Source organism: Protopterus annectens, chromosome 7.part0 (assembly GCF_019279795.1).
Source record: "Protopterus annectens isolate FY-2018-M chromosome 7.part0, PAN1.0, whole genome shotgun sequence".
Lineage (NCBI taxonomy): Eukaryota > Metazoa > Chordata > Ceratodontiformes > Protopteridae > Protopterus > Protopterus annectens.
This window is the reverse complement of record NC_056739.1, coordinates 1,844,666,711-1,844,684,290: the sequence shown is the minus strand read 5'-3', so window position 1 is coordinate 1,844,684,290 and position 17,580 is coordinate 1,844,666,711.

The window sequence follows — 17,580 nt, the reverse complement described above, 5'->3', positions numbered from 1 at the left end:
GCCTATGTTTTTGTGAGGTTTGTAAACATGAATTAGGTTCTGGTCAGAGCTGCAAAGTGGGTGAGCTGGTGTATAGTGAGATACAAGTAAAGAGAATGAGGGACAGGCTGAGGGTTTGTTTAGTAGGAAGTGAGTAAGCTGTAGCTGAGAGAGGAGAAGGAGTTGAGGAAATTCTAGCCATTGGAGTTGGTTTAGGGCAAGAGGATGAGATCTGCATGGTAGGTTAGTGGTGAATCTGGCTATGTTGTTATAGGCTTTCTCCAGTTTGGACAGTCGGGAAGTCTGGACATGAGTAAGGATAGGGGAGGCATACAGAAGGGAAGGAAGGAGAAAGGCTTGAGCAAGCACAGATTTAGTTGTAGGGGCTATAAATGTTTTGTTTCTGTAGAGAAGGCTGAGTTTCTGGTTGTTTTTTTTTTTTTATACTCTGTTGTATATGAATGTCAAATTTTACTTGCTCGTCAATTATTGTTCCAAGTAGTTTAGTATTGGGATCTGGAGTGATTGGGGTTTGATTAAGAGAGAGAATGGTAAAAGTGGATTTGTGGTGGGAGAGGAGTTTTGGGAGAAAAAGTAGGAGCTTAGTCTTTTTAGGGTTATGTAAGAGATGGTGATTGATTAGCCAGTTTTCAAATGATGAAAAAGATTGTTATGTTAAGGAGTGAAGGTTAGGGATGTTGTCAGAGATAGTGATGATTATAGAGTCATTGGCATATTGAATAATAGTAGAGGAAGTGCAAGAGGAGTGTAGATTATTGGTGAAGATGTTGAAAAGGAGCGGCCCGAGGATTGAGCCTTGGGGGACACCTGTTTGGATAGGAACAAAAAGGGAACAGGCAGGGTGCCACCTAACAGACTGGAGTCTGTTAGTGAGATAGCTAGAGTACCAGTGAATAGTAGGGGGAGAGGTTAAGGTTGGTTAGTTTGGCAATGAGTTTAGAATGGGACACAGTATCGAAAGCTTTGGAGAGGTCAAGAAAGAGGCAGGATACAAGATGGTTATTGTCTATGGCTTCTGCAACAGTATGTGTGAAGGAGAGCAGGCCAGTGGAGGTGCTGTGATTCAGTCTAAAGCCATGATGTGTGGGGTAAGGAGATTGCTATTGGTCAGGTATTTAAGAAGCTGTTTGTGTATGCATTTTTCTAATATTTTGGAGAGTGGACACAGAATTGATATAGATTTATAACTGGAAGGATCAGTGGAGTTACCTCCTTTGTGTAGTGGAATGGCATAAGAAGTTTTCCAAGAGTTGGGGACTGTGGATTCTTGTACGGAATGGTTAATTAATATGGAGACAGGATAGGCTATAAAGTGTGCTGCTATTTTCAGGAAGAGGGGTGGGAGGTTGTCGGTTGAAGGAGAGCAAGGTTTTAATTTAAGAAGGAGGGATTTTATGTAGGCACTCCTAATTATAGCATTCAGTTGTGTAAAAAGGGGAGGAAACAGCACGTGTTCTGGGAGGAGGGGGGAAAACCCATGTTGCAGAGAGAAAGGGGGTTGTAAGATAGTGTTTTGCATGGTATGAGGGGAAATGACTGCTGGAAAAGCTTGGGTAAGTTTTTTGGATGGATTAAATGACATGAATATTAAGCAGGGTGGCAGTTTCTTGGGGAGAACTATCTGGGTAGGGGTTAGGGGTGGTAGGATTTCCTGGGTGTAGTATTTTGTTGATTGAGTGCCAGAACCTTTTAGGGTTTGAGTTATGAGTGAAGTGGGTATTGTAGTAGTATTTCTTTTTGCCCTTATTTATTTGTTTTTTAGACAGGTTACGCAGTTTTTTATACTTTTGGTGGAGTGATGCGGATTTCGTTTGAAGCCATTGTTTCCAATATTTGTCCCTTTGATTCATGAGGGAGAGGATATGTTTAGAGAGCCAAGGAGAGTAGTTAGATTTAACCCTAATTTTTCTTAGAGGATCTGAGGAGTTAAGGATGTCCAGGTAGGTGCTATTGAAATGAAGGACTGCATCACTGAGGGGAAGGTGTTTAAGGAGAGACCAGTCAATAGAAGCTAGGCTATCACTGAAGGTATTGGCATTGAAGTGAGAGAGGTTTCTACATTCTTTGTAGGTCTGGGATTTGAGTATTTGGGGTGAGTGTCTGAGAACCTTGGTAGGGAGGTGGTCACTTAGAGAGTTGGGTAGGGTGCAGGGGTTGTGGAATAATGTAGGATCAGAGGTAAGAATCCAGTCTAAGGTAAAGCTGTTAGTGTTGTTGTTGTAGCGAGTGGGGGTATTCATTAGTTGATGGAAACTATGGAGGTTAATGTATGTGAAAGAGGAGAGGATGGATATCTTTTGCCAATCAATATTCACATCACAGAGAAGGATGGTTTCACAGATGATATTTTGCGAGATACAGGATAGGACAGATTCCAGGATGGGGATGTTGTTACCTGTTGGTATATGTACATAGTTGCAATGGCAAATCTTTTAGAGGAGTTGCGAATGGCAGTTTAGTATGAGAAGCTCAGCTGGATGAAAATCAGGTTGAGGTATAGGCAGGGGGAGAGGGTCAGGTGTTCTTTGTACATAATTGCAACACCACCACCTTTTTGGTTAATTAGTGAGGGCGAATGGAGCGGGTTTGACAGGCTGGAAGAGGTAGGAGTGCCAGAAACAATGAGACAGGTACAGCACCAGGATGCTGGTCATCAGGTAAGTTAGACTGGGTTGGTGGGAAAAGCAAGTTTAAAGGGAAAAAGTGAATGCAATTGGAAAACTACCCTCTTGTGCTGCTAAGGGCTGCTATAATATACTTGACAAGGAATGGATTTATTCCTGATTTAATTTGCTTTTAAATTTGTTATTCTTTTCCTTGTCTGAATTAGTTTTTAAGTTTGCCTTGCTTGGTTCAGAAGTGTGGAGATGCAGTACGTGTTACATATACTTAGATATCTAATGCCATCTAGTGGTGAACATGGGGAACAGCAAATTAAATTTACTAAAGAAGCTCAACATGAAAGGGGGACAGAACGGGAGTGGATACGTCCTCGGGGTAGGTCCGCTTAGTGTGCAAGTGACTATTAATACCAAAAACATCACTAAGATAACAGCTGCAAGATGTAGGTAGGTACCTATACTGTGGGACTGTGGGGAGGCTGTTCAAAAAAGTCTGGCTGATGAATGTGGATGGTGTTGGAGATCAATGCAGCCCTAGCAGGGATTCAGGATGAGGTTCAGATGAGACGGACCCCGTGTTTTGATGGTGTTCATCCAAGCTGTAAAAAGAGAAGAGATATGAGGATGATACAAACAAAGTAAGCAGGGTAGAGAGGTGAAATGGTGCAGAACTACATAAACAGGAGAGGAAAATGGTGACGAGCTATTTAAACAGGGTAAAGGAGAGAGACACACACAAGCAAAATGTGGAAAGTGGGGCAAAGCGCGACAGTTTTACAGAGGGAGCGAGACGCAGGAGGGATAGTTGGCCGGAAAAGAATTCCAGATGGTTACGCCAACTTAACAGTGGCTGTGTAGAAGGGAGGAAAGATTAGCTGAAAAGCTATTGTGGGGCCAGAGGAGCGGAGTGTGAGTAGGGACTGTAAAGGATGCATGTACATATAGTGTGGGAGTGCAGTGTGGGTCAGAGATAGGTAAAGAGAGATAGAAAAGTATGCAGAGCTAGTGGTAATAGACAGGAGGGAGAGTGAACTATATTAATTAAGACGGCAGGACTATACCAGATATTAATGCAATTGTATGGTTAGTTCAGGCAAAGTCCATAAAGCATAGAGTAGTTCCCATGCCATTGCCTGTACTAATGGAAAACAAACAGTTTCAGTAAGGAGTATAACACCGTTCACCACTAAATAACTGGAAACATATTGCTACTACAGTCAATAAAATTACAGGTCTACAACAGTACAAAAAATAGTTCATGAGCTGTGTGCCCCTGGAAGCACTATAGTCTTAATTGCAGTTCTATGACAGAACAAAAAACAGTTCATGAACTGTGTTGTTGCCTGGAAGCACTATAGTCTTAATTGCAGTTCTATGACAGAATAAAAAACAGTTCATGAACTGTGTTGTTGCCTGGAAGTACAAGTTAGCCCAAATACATTGTTCAGATAAAAACACAGTATGCAAATAAGGATAAGGGTTCCTCTATAGGGTGTTTGTGTGTAGCAACAATAGAAACAGCATGGAATGCTAATTACTTATGAGAGCATAGGTGTATAATACACTTTAAAATTTGTTTAAATATGCCATAATATCTTGACATCTTGTCCACAGAATTAGCAAATTCCTCTTACTGGCAAGCACACCACACAGAGATCCAAGGGACACATCCTGGGCAAACAATAGGGATATAAAAATGGTACCATGAGTGCGGCCTCCTAATTATAGCATTCAGTTGTGTAAAAAGGGGGAGGAAACAGCACGTGTTCTGGGAGGAGGGGGGAGAACCCATTTCCCCTGGATAGAGTCCTGTCTGGCTGGAAGAGGTAGGAGTGCCAGAAACAATCAGCCAGGTACAGCACCAGGATGCTGGTTATCAGGTAAGTTAGACTGGGTTGGTGGGAAAAGCAAGTTTTAAAGGAAAAAAGTGAATGCAATTGGACAACTACCCTCCCGTGTTGCTAAGGGCTGTTATAATATACAGGACAAGTAATGGATTTCTCTTCTCAGGTAATCAATGGTGATTCCTGTTAAGTCAATAATGTGGTAGTTTATTCTTGTGTTATTATTGTCTAGAGAATGCACCTTGATGCAAGGACTGGATTTCTCTTCCCAGGTAATCAGTGGTGATGCCTGTTTAGTCAATAATGTGATAGTTTATACTTGTGTTATTATTGTTTAGAGAATGCACATTGATGCAAAAAGTCTCATTTTAAGTCCATCTCAGTGCTACATAAAAACAAAAGGCCAGACTCAATAAAGCCTACATGGTCCATTTAAACCGTATGCATGGTGCAGTGTTCTGCGCACATGGTAGCAGACTGTTTTGGATTCAGTAAGTGGCCCTACACAAGGCACGCAAACAAGTTAAACACTGTGGCATGCTAATTACAGCATAAGCAGCTGAATTGTATGCTAATCAACCAATCCAATATGGAGGAGAAGAACCGCCTATACCAACGGTGAATATAGGAAGTGAAACTAGCTTGGAATCCTGGTTTGAGTTGCCGGTAGTAGAGTTGTGTGTGTTGGAAACATTATCTAACAAAGCATTATATGCTACGTTGAAGGAGCAGATACATCGGTTTGATAAACTCTGTATGAAGTATAGAGCGCTTCAATTGGACAATTTGTTTCTTTGTAAATCCAGGAGTTTGAAGCAAGTTCCTAAAGGGCTCCGTGTTTGGAAACTGCCGATGGGCATCGAACCAGGTACTGTGTTTTTTGACAATTTAGTTTCACTGTTTGACTGAGTTGGTTTGGAAATGCTGGACATTATTACTGACAACAACGGTAAAAAGTTGCTGGAATTGCGGGGGGATATCACGCGATTGCATTCCAGTATTACAACGGACTTGTTATTTTTTCAGTACAAGCATTGGTTTGATAAAGTCTTGGCCAACATTGAATCGTTTGTCAATAGGAGCAAGGTTATTAAGCAAAAAAAGTTGGCCAGGGATGCAGCTGATTATACTAGCAAATGTGCTTACCCTCCTGGTCGCAATTCCAAGGCACATGTAACAAGAAATTTTAGTGCTGCTACTGTAGCGGAAAATTGTGTGGACAATCACGAGCAAAATTTTGACTTTGACTCTGATGATGTTTTTTTTGGAACAGCCTCACGAACTGAGAAGGTCGGAGAGGTTGTTAAACAAGGGTCGGTCGATGGAGCGACGGGAGCGGAGGTTCTCTCGGGAGGGAGGGGGAGGGGGGTGTTTCGGGAGGACTGTCCAGCATTTTAGTATTTCTTTTTGACAATGTTGAGTGTGATGTTGTTGTTAGTGATGCCAATGAGTCCAGCATTTCAAGCGTTGATATTGATAATTTTTTATACAGTCCAGTTCAGTATGCCATGAGTGATGTTGCTTATGGTGAGGGTGATGGAATGTTGACCATCAATGGGCAGAGTAATGTTTTTGAAAATGAGAAATTAAATTTAGTGGAAGGTGATGAGCAGTCACACTTCTTGGCTAGGTCCAATGATTTTGATGAAAGTTTTATCAATTGCAACTGTGATGTTGATTTTAATGGTTGTATGTGTAGGTCTGTGTTGAAAAAACATGGTTTTATCATTTACAATTATGCCGAGATGGAAATCACTGATGGGCATTTTGGTAAATTTTCCAAGGGCATTAACTTTGTGCCCAATTTTAGGCTTGATATAGCGCAGGTTTTGATTAATTTTAAATTGTTTTTGAGGAAGCTTAATTTGCAGGTGTTTTTTCAAGGAAAGACTGGGAATGAGTGTGAATATTCTAATACGTCATTGGTGTCTTTAAAAAGGAAAAGTACCTTTATTCCGCCGTTTAGTTCTGAATTTTCAGTTTTTGAGAAATTGGTGGAGTTTGAATATAGAAGGATTTGTTCACAGAGGTACATATTTAAAGACAATCTGAGTGAGGATGAGAGATTGACTTTAAGGGAATTGAGAGCAACTGAAAATGTAAGGTGTATGAAGCCGGACAAGGGTGGCGGCATGGTACTCATGACTAAAATTGACTATATTGCCTCAATGATGGGTCTTTTGGAGGACCAGACTACTTATATTAGAGTATCTACCAATGAAGTAAACAGGGCATACCAAAAAATAGATTTGTTTTTGTTGGACTCTTTGTTTCAGGGGTATAATTAGTGAAACAGAGTACGATTTTTTAACGGTTAGATATCCAGTTATGCCATGCATCTTTGGTATTCCAAAGGTGCACAAAGGTGTTGACAATTTATGCTTTAGACCTATTGTCTCTGTGAGGGGTTCAAAAACTGAACTCCTAGCTGCTTTTGTATATGTTTTATCTAAACCAGCCCTCAATGAGGTTTCCCATATTTTGAGGGATTCTTGGCACTGTCTTGAGAGGCTCAGGGAGGTTAAAGCATGTTCTGACTCTTATAGTTTTCTTACAGTTGATGTGGTTAATCTTTTTTCTGTTATTCCTCACCATGAGGGGCTGGAAATGTTCTATGACAGTCTCAATACCAGTAGTAAGATTGATAAGGGTAGGTTGAATTTTCTTTATGACATAATGGAGATTGTTCTAAACAACAATTTTATGAAGTTTGAGGGTGAGGTGCTTCGTCAAACTTCCGGTGTTGTGATGGGGGCAAAATGTGCCCCTACTTTTGCCAACCTTGTTTTGCTGGCGTGGGAGAGGCAGTTTGTGTTTCCTTCCAGATTCAACTCTAATATTGTTCTTTATAACAGAATTTTGGACGATTTATTAATCCTGTGGAATGGCAATGAGATTGAGGCCATTGAGTTTGTTAACTATTTAAATGGTTCGACTGGATTTTTGAGGTTTACTCACCAATGGAATAGGGACAGTATTAATTTTTTAGACATTAGAATTGCTAAGAATAGTGGGGGACTGTCAAGTACCATTTTTAGGAAGGATAATTATTCTAATTCGATGCTCCATTTCACTAGTTGTCACCCCTTTCATCAGAGAAAGGGGGTTGCAAAAGGTCAGATGGTGCGGATTTCGAGACTAGTGAGTGATGATGACATCTTCAGGCAGGAGATTTATAACCTAATAGGTTTGTTGCTTGACCGAGGTTATCCTTTAAATCTCTTGTTGAGGGTTAAAAGAGAGGTTTATCAAAAGAGACGGACCATATATATTCCTATCTTGAAAAAATTTGTAACTGAAGGTATTTTGCCCATTGAGATGGAAAGTGGGCATGAAAGTAATGTTGAAGGTGGGAAGTGTGGTCCGGCGTTTGTTTTGAAATACAGTGAGAAGGCCATTGAAATATGTGCAGTAGTTAGGCATGCATGGGATCACTGTTTGAGTCATGAGATCAAGGGGATAGTTGGTAAAGCACCAATGATTGTTTTTAGTAAGGGGGACAATCTCAAGAGTTTGTTGGAAAGGGAGAGTAGGTCAAGAAGGTCGTGGATGGGTAAGTGTGGAGCGTGCAGAAGCTGCAGATTTATCGCTGAAGGTGCTTGTGTATGTGTGGCAGGGTTTGCACATACATTGGCCTGTCCTGGACTATGTAGTTGTAATAGTAAGAACGTGGTTTATGTGGCTTCCTGCAGCACCTGTGATGCATTTTATGTGGGAATGACCACTCGTAGATTAAGAGACAGGGTCATGGAGCATGTAAGAGCAATTAAAAACAAGGATGTTCATAATGCTCTGTTCTTGCACAGTCTTAAATGTTTGCAGTTTAAAAAGTTTGTCTTTTTTATCATTGATCGTGTTTACATGGACCAAGGGGGTGATGTTAGTAATAGGGTTGCTGTTCTTGAGGTGGAGTGGCAATTGAGGTTGAATGCCATGAGCGAGCCTGGTCTGAATGATTATATTTCGCTCAAGCCTGTGTTAAAGCAAAAATCGTATAAGATTTAGTTGATTAGATTTTTGATTTTTGTATCAGTTTTTTTAACTATTCATTTGTTTACAACTATCAAGATTAGAAATAGTGTTCTCTTTTATTTTTTTCTTTATTGTATTAATTATGTAAAATCTGAATGTGTAATACTTTGGGCTCATTGGCAAGGGTGTGTCATTATTCAATTAATTAATTAGTGTTTTATATAAAATGATGGGAGTGTTTCTAGAATTTACTCTGATGATGCCATATGTTTATGGTGAAAGCGCTAAGTCTGTATTAAAGGATTACTTAATACCTACGAATCTTGTCCGTGTGCAGTGGTCCGAACTGTTATTTTTGTTGTTTCAGTTGGACCCTGGTTGGGTGCACTTTGTTTAATTTATCAATATGGAGGAGTTATTCAACAAGCTATAAAGCAACCATGTAGAGTCAGTGCTGGTTTTCCCTGCAAATTCCAAAACCTGTTGGAATACAGCCATGGAAAGGAGTCTACACAGAAACAATGTTAGGGGCTGTTGTTGCTTTAAATCATGTATATGGGCAAGAGGCTGAAATGATTGCATCTACTGCTAACAGACCAAGGCCAAGAAGGAGAAGAGTTTTCAGACCCTGTTTAACTTATCACAGTCTACATGACATGGAAATTGTAGATTACTACAGGATGGGTAAAGACACACTACAGGAACTCTGCAACCTCTGTCATCCTCAACTGAGAGCCAAGGTAAACCAAGGGGAACCCATCCCACTGGAGACAAAGGTATGTGCAGAACTTAGAATTTTAGCTGCAGGTACCTTTCAGAGACCGACAGGACACATACTAGGGGTGTCACAGGCATCAGCATCCAGGATCCTCCATCAGTTACTGAATGCTATGCTCCAACATGCCAGGGACCACAGTATGTTTTCCCTGTACTCCTGAGGCCAGGGACAGAAATATTCAGGAGTTCTACCATGTAGCACACTACTCTGAAGTACTGGGTGCCATAGATTGCACACATGTAGAAATTAAGGCACCACCCAGGGAACAGGGAAGGTTCTACATAAATAGAAAGGGCTTCCACTCTATTAACTGTCAAGTCATGTGTAATGCCAAGGGAATCATCCTGAATGTGTGCGGTGGTAACCCAGGCAGTTGCCATGACTCATATATCTGGCACACCTCCCCAATGAGTCAGATGTTCAATTGGGGGATATCCCATAGGGTCATTTACCGGGGATGAAGGTTATGCACTGGAACCGTGGCTGATGACACCTATCAAAAATGCACACACACCTGCTTAAGAACACCACAATGAACCAGAAATATCATAGAGCATGATTTTGGGCTGCTGAAGTCACAGTTCTGGAGCCTAGATACATCTGGGGAAGCCCTGCAGCACACTCCATGTACATTTACTGAAATATGCACTATATGTACACTGCTACACAACATCATCCTGAGAAAACAGCTTCAGCAGGATCAACAAGGGGAAGGGGCACTCATCCCACCACCACTGGCAAGCTCACCACAGCCACACGCAGGTGAGGAGTCAGAGAGGGAACCAGCAATTGCTGTGGGTGTAGGCAGATGTAGACATCCTCAATATGCTCTTGAGTTGGCTAAGAGACAACACATAACACATTCACTCACCACCTAAGGGGCTAAAACCTTCCTCCTACGCACATACATATAATAACATTGATGTCAGGAAATGCTCACGACCTATACCTACCCATGTAATGGCTATGTACTGCTAGCATCAGACAGAGTCAGCTCTGAACTAAGACTGTTGCAACTGCTGGATTTACAGGCAAGTGCTGAACCTGGAGTATATTGTGTAATAATATGAATGACTGGCATATTCTTGCATGCTGTTACTTGGTAGTGTAAACAAGTAAAAGGTGGGTGATTTGTACAGAAATTACCTTGAGATTTCTTGGTGGTATTGTGTCACTTCTGAGTGCTATTTTACTGGATTATTAAAGTTTTGGCTCTGCAGTCCTGCCTTGTCTTTAAGTTAATTTTTGGTTCGTTGTTCTGCCTTGGGATTTTTATTTGTACAGGAATGACCTTAACAAGTGACAGGAGAGACGTATGTCACTTACATGTGTTCGTTATTAAGTATTAAGCTTCAGGCATCAAAGATTCACACAGTCATACCTCTCAAAATTACTGATGGTCACCGAATGCCCTCAGTTTAGCCCCATATGTTTGTACAGGAAAATCCTCAAAGAGAAAAGTTAGAAGGTAATGAGGCACATTTCAGTTTCAGACGTCACAACCCTCACAAGATCATTAACAACACTGATGCACAAAGAAAGTATCAACTGTCTAACTTTCTAAGATCAATATAAGTAAAAGGTGCAATTACCAATTTAATTTCACAAATGCAGACATAAGTCATCTATGCACCCTGAGCATTAGACACAAAACTTATGTATCCCTGAATCTAAAAGATAGAAAACAGGGATCTGGCACAGTTTGCATCACTTGCACAGGGTGTTTTGTGTGTGTGTGTGTGTGTGTGTAGGGGGGGGCAGGAAGCCTAGGCTGACACAAAAGGTCGATGAGTGTGTGTGAGTAAGAAGGAGAAACAGGCAGACATTTGGATAAAGTAACAAATGGACAGTGAGACAAAATGAGTTTTAAGCTTTACGGCTGAACCATGTAATTGCTGTGTGTGTGTGTGTGTGTGTGTGTGTGTGTGTGTGTGTGTGTGTGTGTGTGTGTGTGTGTGTGTGTGTGTGTGTGTGTGTGTGTGTGTGTGTGTGTGTGTCCTCCAGGTGAAATTGGTGTGTAAGTGTCTGCATGAATGCAGCCAAGCTCTGTGTTAGTTCTGCATCTTGGTATGTCAGATAGGTATGAGCCATACATGGTGAAGGTGGCAGTTCATCATTGTCTTACCCAACCACCAGAACTAGCTCTGCCAAGAGTTGCACTGACACACCCACAGTCTGATGCACTGGTGCTACCTGAATGTGACTAATGTCTGCTAGATGAGCTCCCCTCACAAGGACAACCAGGACCATTACCCCATGGCCTGCCATGTCTTGGTGTGGACAGCTCAACCATTGACTGAGCAGTGGAAGTACTGCCACTATGGAAGCATTCTACTTCAAACATTTGGAATCATAGTAGCTAGTTTACAGGTCTCCCGGTATAGAACACTGCAGTTGAGTATATATACTGTCAAAGGTGCGCTAGCACAGAATACTACTTCTGAATATAGCTAAACTATAGTTTCTGGCACAGATTATTAACTTGATCATAGGTCCGCATTCTAGCTCTGTTGACTACAACAGGCATTAAATAAATAAGCACGGAGCTTTTGGCGTCTTTGCACACCAACAGTAAGGTGCGACTTAAAGTGAATGCCTGTGCTTTGTAAGAGCATGCCAGTGGCTTAGTAAGCTATGGTAATCAATTGTTTAGATTAATTAGAATCCAGCTAGGTATAGTATGCTGTTATTTATTATTGGACTGCATTTCTAGCCCTAAATAGCTTAATTGCAAGCAGTCAACATATAGACTAACACTGCTCACTCAGCATGTCTATACGGAGTTGCCGCTAATACAGTAACTTTGTTACAGTATGGTTGCACTTTAAACACATGTGCTCGATCCTCATAAAGTAACAGTTAGACCATTCTAAGGGAATTAAATAGGGATTAACCTAGTTATCTAGTATACAGGCAAAGTTGTTCTAGATTAGCATATAAACTGCTGTGATTAAATTGTTAATGTTGTTTTACTGTTTATTTCTCTTCTACATGCTTGTTTTCTTTTTTATATAAATTAGATCTCTAATAGTAGTTTACAGTGGGATTTTCCTGGTTCATGTGGAACACAGACTATGATTGTAGAGCCTTTAAATTGTATAATTTGAGTTACAACTGTACTGCTTTTCATAGAACGCTCAGCTCCTTACTCGCATTCCACCCCTCCAGCATTTCTCCTAGTCCTGCTAAGACCTTAAACAAGCTGGCATTATATAGTTTTTCTCTCTGTCTCTCTTTCAGCCTGGAAGCCCTGTGCTGAGACACGGGTTGTCTCTTCCCATCTCCTACCTTAAAGAGTACCCTACAGAACAGAAAAAACTCCCAATTGAATACCAAACTTTGGACCGCATAGAAGTGCCTCTCACCAGCCTTGAGATAAAGGCGATAGCCTACAGTTCTGTTATTGAACTCTTCAAGAGTGAGTGCTTTTTTAAACCTAATTGTAAGGGTCAGCATACCCGTGGACCTACCCCGAGGTCATTCCTCCCCTTACTATATTGTCCTCCTTACCTCCTAAGTGAGCTGTTGTTGTTCCCCACTTTTACCACTAGATGGCAGCAGAATACAGGATATGAGAACACTGTATCTGACTTTCTAAATCTCCCATATCTCCACTGTATAATACCAAGTCCAGGAACCCTAATTCAAGCATAAAAACTAAGAAATCTCCCCCAGAAAACAAATACGAAGGTATAACCATTCAGAAGTTAGGCTGAAAGGCATACTTGTAGAAAGGTGACCTACTACAAATTAACCTCTCACCATAGCACTGAATGCAAATGATGCCTTCTGCCTTAATCTCCTTTTCCTCTGGAAACTAGAAATAGAAGGACATCCCTTGCATATTACCTAGACAAAATTATACTTAGACAGTGTTACCTACCTACTCAAGGCCTTGGTAGTGCACAGTCTTTCTGTATTACTGATTACTTCTCAGTAGACAACCCACTTTGTGGCTCTACCCACTCTGCTCGCCCTGCGGGCTCACTCTGCTCTCCTACCCTATCCCCAATTCCCACCCACCCCAGTGGTCCTAAACTTATACTACCTAGACCACTCCCTCACTCCCATCCCACCAATCTCACACACCAGCCACTATACATACACAGCCACACCCCTCCTTTACCTAAACACTTACGCAAAGCCTTCTTATAGTATTTCTTGCTTATCCAATACCTTTTACCAACAAGGATTAATTCCCAAATAGGAATGCTTAACCTTCTCAATATATACCTTATTATATTTTTTAACCAACCTTACCCCCACTCACCTGCATCATTAAGCTCATCATTAGTATGCCTAAAGTAACCAAAGCCATCACAACCAAACTAACATTTCTAACAATATGTATATCTGTCCTCGCCTCAGCCTATATCCTCACTTCCTTTGAAAAACTGACTTATTACCAGTTTAATTACTCTCCAAAACAAACAGCCATACTAATCTTGACCCACACCCATACTCAAATAAATATCACTTCCAATCCTAGCTACCTGCTAGCCAAATACCATAGACTCTCACATATTAAATACAGCAAACTGACAGTAAAGAAAGTAAAATATCAAATAAGCTATACATACAACCCTACTCTAAGACTAAAAAATCCCTCCTTGAAAGATATTGATATCCACCCTAATCCAGGTCCAACCAATGTCTGCATAGTAAAACATTACAGCCCCTATCCCACACTCCTTGTTATCCACCCCAAACCCCCAATTCCTTCCTAATAGGATATCTTAATAGCCGCAGTATTAATAACAAAATAGCCCATCTCTATGCCCGTCTAGATATTCTCTCATTTGACATCTTCTGCCTCACAGAAACTTGGTTAAAACCTGAAACTAAAGACAAGGAAATCATCCCCCTAGGATATAATATATTAAGACAAGATCGTAGAAAATGTAAGGGTTGGGGAGTAAGCAATGTTATATAAAGATGGACTTCAGATCTCCTCCTTACCTTATAACCCACCTCTGGAAAATAATGCAGAAATCCTTATCTCCAGATTGCAAATCAACCCCAACAAATCCTTATATATCATCTGTATCTATCTTCTTCCTGGTAACAATAATAATACAATCGAGGATATCCTAAGCTGGGTATCCTCTACTTACCCACAAGAAACAATAATACTAGGTGACTTTAATACTGACTGGAAAACTGTCAATGCTGAAAATCCCACATCCCATATTAATCTTCATGGCTTTAGTCAAACAATTACCTCTACAACCAGAATCAACAAACCAAATAAAAAAGAGAGCACCTTAAATTGGATTCTTATTAATAAACATAAACAAACTTATAAGGCAGGAACTCTGCCTGATGATGTAAGTGATCACACTTTGATTTACATTATAAGGCAAAAGAATGATATTTCTAACCCCCCCCCACTTATAGGATTTCACGGACCAACACACACTTTAACCCAGTACTATTTCAAAATGAACTAAGTGCCTGTGACTAGAATCTTTTAAAATCCCTCCCAGTCAAAGAGGCTGTTAAACATTTCATCTCTAAATTCTTAGCTATCCTTGATAGGCATGCTCCTGAACGTTTTATCAGAATGAAGACCAAACCAGCCCCTGGCTTTCTAAGGAAACTAGACAAAAAAATGTTGCTTAGAAACAAATCATGGGCTAAATGGAGAGCTACCAAAACTCTCTCTGACCAACAAAATTTTAGGCAGCTTAGAAATACTACAAAAAAAAGGCAACACACACTGACAAAAAGAACTACTATTGCAAATTACAGCAAATACACCAAAACAACCCACAGAAGTTCTGGTCAGGTATCAATAGACTCTTACTCCCAGGTCACTCTCGTACACCAACCCCACTAGGGTCTGATCGTAATACCCCCATCCAAATTGCCAATGCTTTCAATACTTTTTTCACAGAGCCCATACAGTCACTCGCCAGTCAGCTATCCCCAGATAACTCAAAACTTCCTACCACCAGTTCTGTCTCTCTCCCAACATTTAAATTGCAACCCATCTCTACAGCTCTCATCTTCAAATTCATGCAAAAAACTGAAACCTCGTACTCCTTCTGCTGACCAGCTACCATCTGAATACCCGCAAAAAGCAGCCAAGGTTATTGCATATCCAATATCCATCCTTATAAATAGAACCATTAATGAGGGGACCATCCCATAAATCTGGAAAATTTCCCACATTATCCCCCTACATAAAGGTGGTAACTCAAAAGATTATTCTAACTACCAGCCTATAGCCCTTTTATCACCCTTAGCAAAAATTATGGAGAAATGCATTCACCATCAGCTATTAGACCATTTAACTCAACATAACATTCTAGCTAACTGCCAAGATGGCTTTGGGCCATTTTATAGTATCATTACTGCCCTCTTATCCTTCACAGATTCCATTAATAGAAATCGCAACAGTAATATCCTCTCATCTGCAGTCTTTATCAATCTCTCAAAAGCTTTTGACATGGTAAACCACACCCTTCTTATTAACATTCTAGAATCCCTTTCGCTTGACATTTTGGCTGTCCATTGGTTCAAGTCCTACCTCAGCAATAGGCAATAGGCAGTTCTCTGGGAGAATAATCTATCATCCCTACTGCCAGTCACCCTTGGAGTCCCTCAGAGCTCTATTCTAGGACCTCTCCTTTTCTCACTATTCATCAATGACCTGCATGTAGCAATTCCTCAAGCCACCTGCATACAATATGCAGATGATTCAACACTCATATGTTCAGCTAAATCCCCTTCAGAACTACATTGTACAACTCAGAAGGTATTCAACATTGTCGAGACATGGTTCTTGAAACATTGCCTCCTTCTAAATGCCAAAAAAACTAAGCTCCTACTCTTTGTATCTACCAGTAAGTCCTCCCCTATAGACTTCTCAATCAGTTCCAATAACGGTACCCTCATATCCCCAGACTCTACCACTAAACTGTTAGGAATCACAATTGATAATAACCTTAACTTTGATAGCCATATAAACAACACTATAAAATCAGTACACAAAAAATTGGCTCCTTATATAGAATTAAACCCTTTTTAACACCATCAGCCAGAACCAAAATTGCCCACTCTTACTTAATCTAAACTCTTCTATACACCTCACCCATATACGCTAACCTAAAAAATATAATCTTATCAAACTAGCTAATTCCTACAATAGCATTACCTGATTTGCTACTGGCAATCCCTTTAGAACCCACCACTGTCTGAATCTACTGCAGCTAGGCTGGCTAGAACTACAAAATCATCTGTTATTTTCTCAACTCACCATTGCTCACAAGCTATTCTACCAACCTAACATCACCTCTATATTCTCTAACCTCATAATTCCCTACAAAAATCTAAATTCACTGTGCTCTTCTGGCAAACATCTAGCCACCATAAGTAAGTCCAGCAACTCGGCAGGGGATTCCCTGTTCTCTAACACTGTAGGTAAAAACTGGAACCTTTTACCTAAAGAACTAACTTTACTTCCCTCTCTGCCTCTCTTTAAACAAAACCTCAAAAACCACCTGAAGATCCATTGGTTATGTCCCTGCAGCAACCCCGACTAATCCTTTGTTTTACTACTTCTCGTCTCCTTTTCTCACTTTTTTCTTACTAAACTCTGCTGCATATCCCGTTAAGGGCAGTACTGTAACTAGCAATCCTAAAACAACCTGTTGTACTGTAATTTACCTATGTATTATACTGTATATCAACTTGTCTTATACTGTCTGACACAGTTTAGTGTAATACTTCTTTTTATTATTACGTTCATATTTTTTGTTATCTTTTTTTACACTGTGTAAATATTGTTTGTAAATTCTGTGTGCTACTTTCGGAGATTTTCTCTCAGGGCCTCTACTGAAAATGGAAATATATCCAGTTAGACTAGCCCGGATAACAAATGTAAAATAAATAAATAAAAATAAAAATAATCAGGCACAGCCACATTGGCTAACAGCAGGTTATGTGGCTGACCTACACCCATGAGGATGCCGTTCTCCCTCCCAGCAGATGTTCCATCACAGACACCGCCCATTCCAACATGTTATTTATCTTAACCACTGAATCGGCAACATGGTGGAGGCAGTCATGTATGTCAGCCTGTGCCACATCTACAACCCTAAGCATTTCTCTGGAGGATCTATGGAAACATACCTGTACTACCATAATGGACCTAAACATACATTGAGTAGCACCGGAGGAGACATCAAGATCAGGTGGAGGATGGACAGCAGGCTTCTCCAAGCACCCATAACAACCCTCATGCATGGCACTTCACCCACACTTTGGCTATGGCCAGAGTCAACAGGCACTGAAGCCACAGTAATCACACTTCCCATGATCAATAGTCTCACCCACCACCTGTCCAATATCTGAGGGTTTA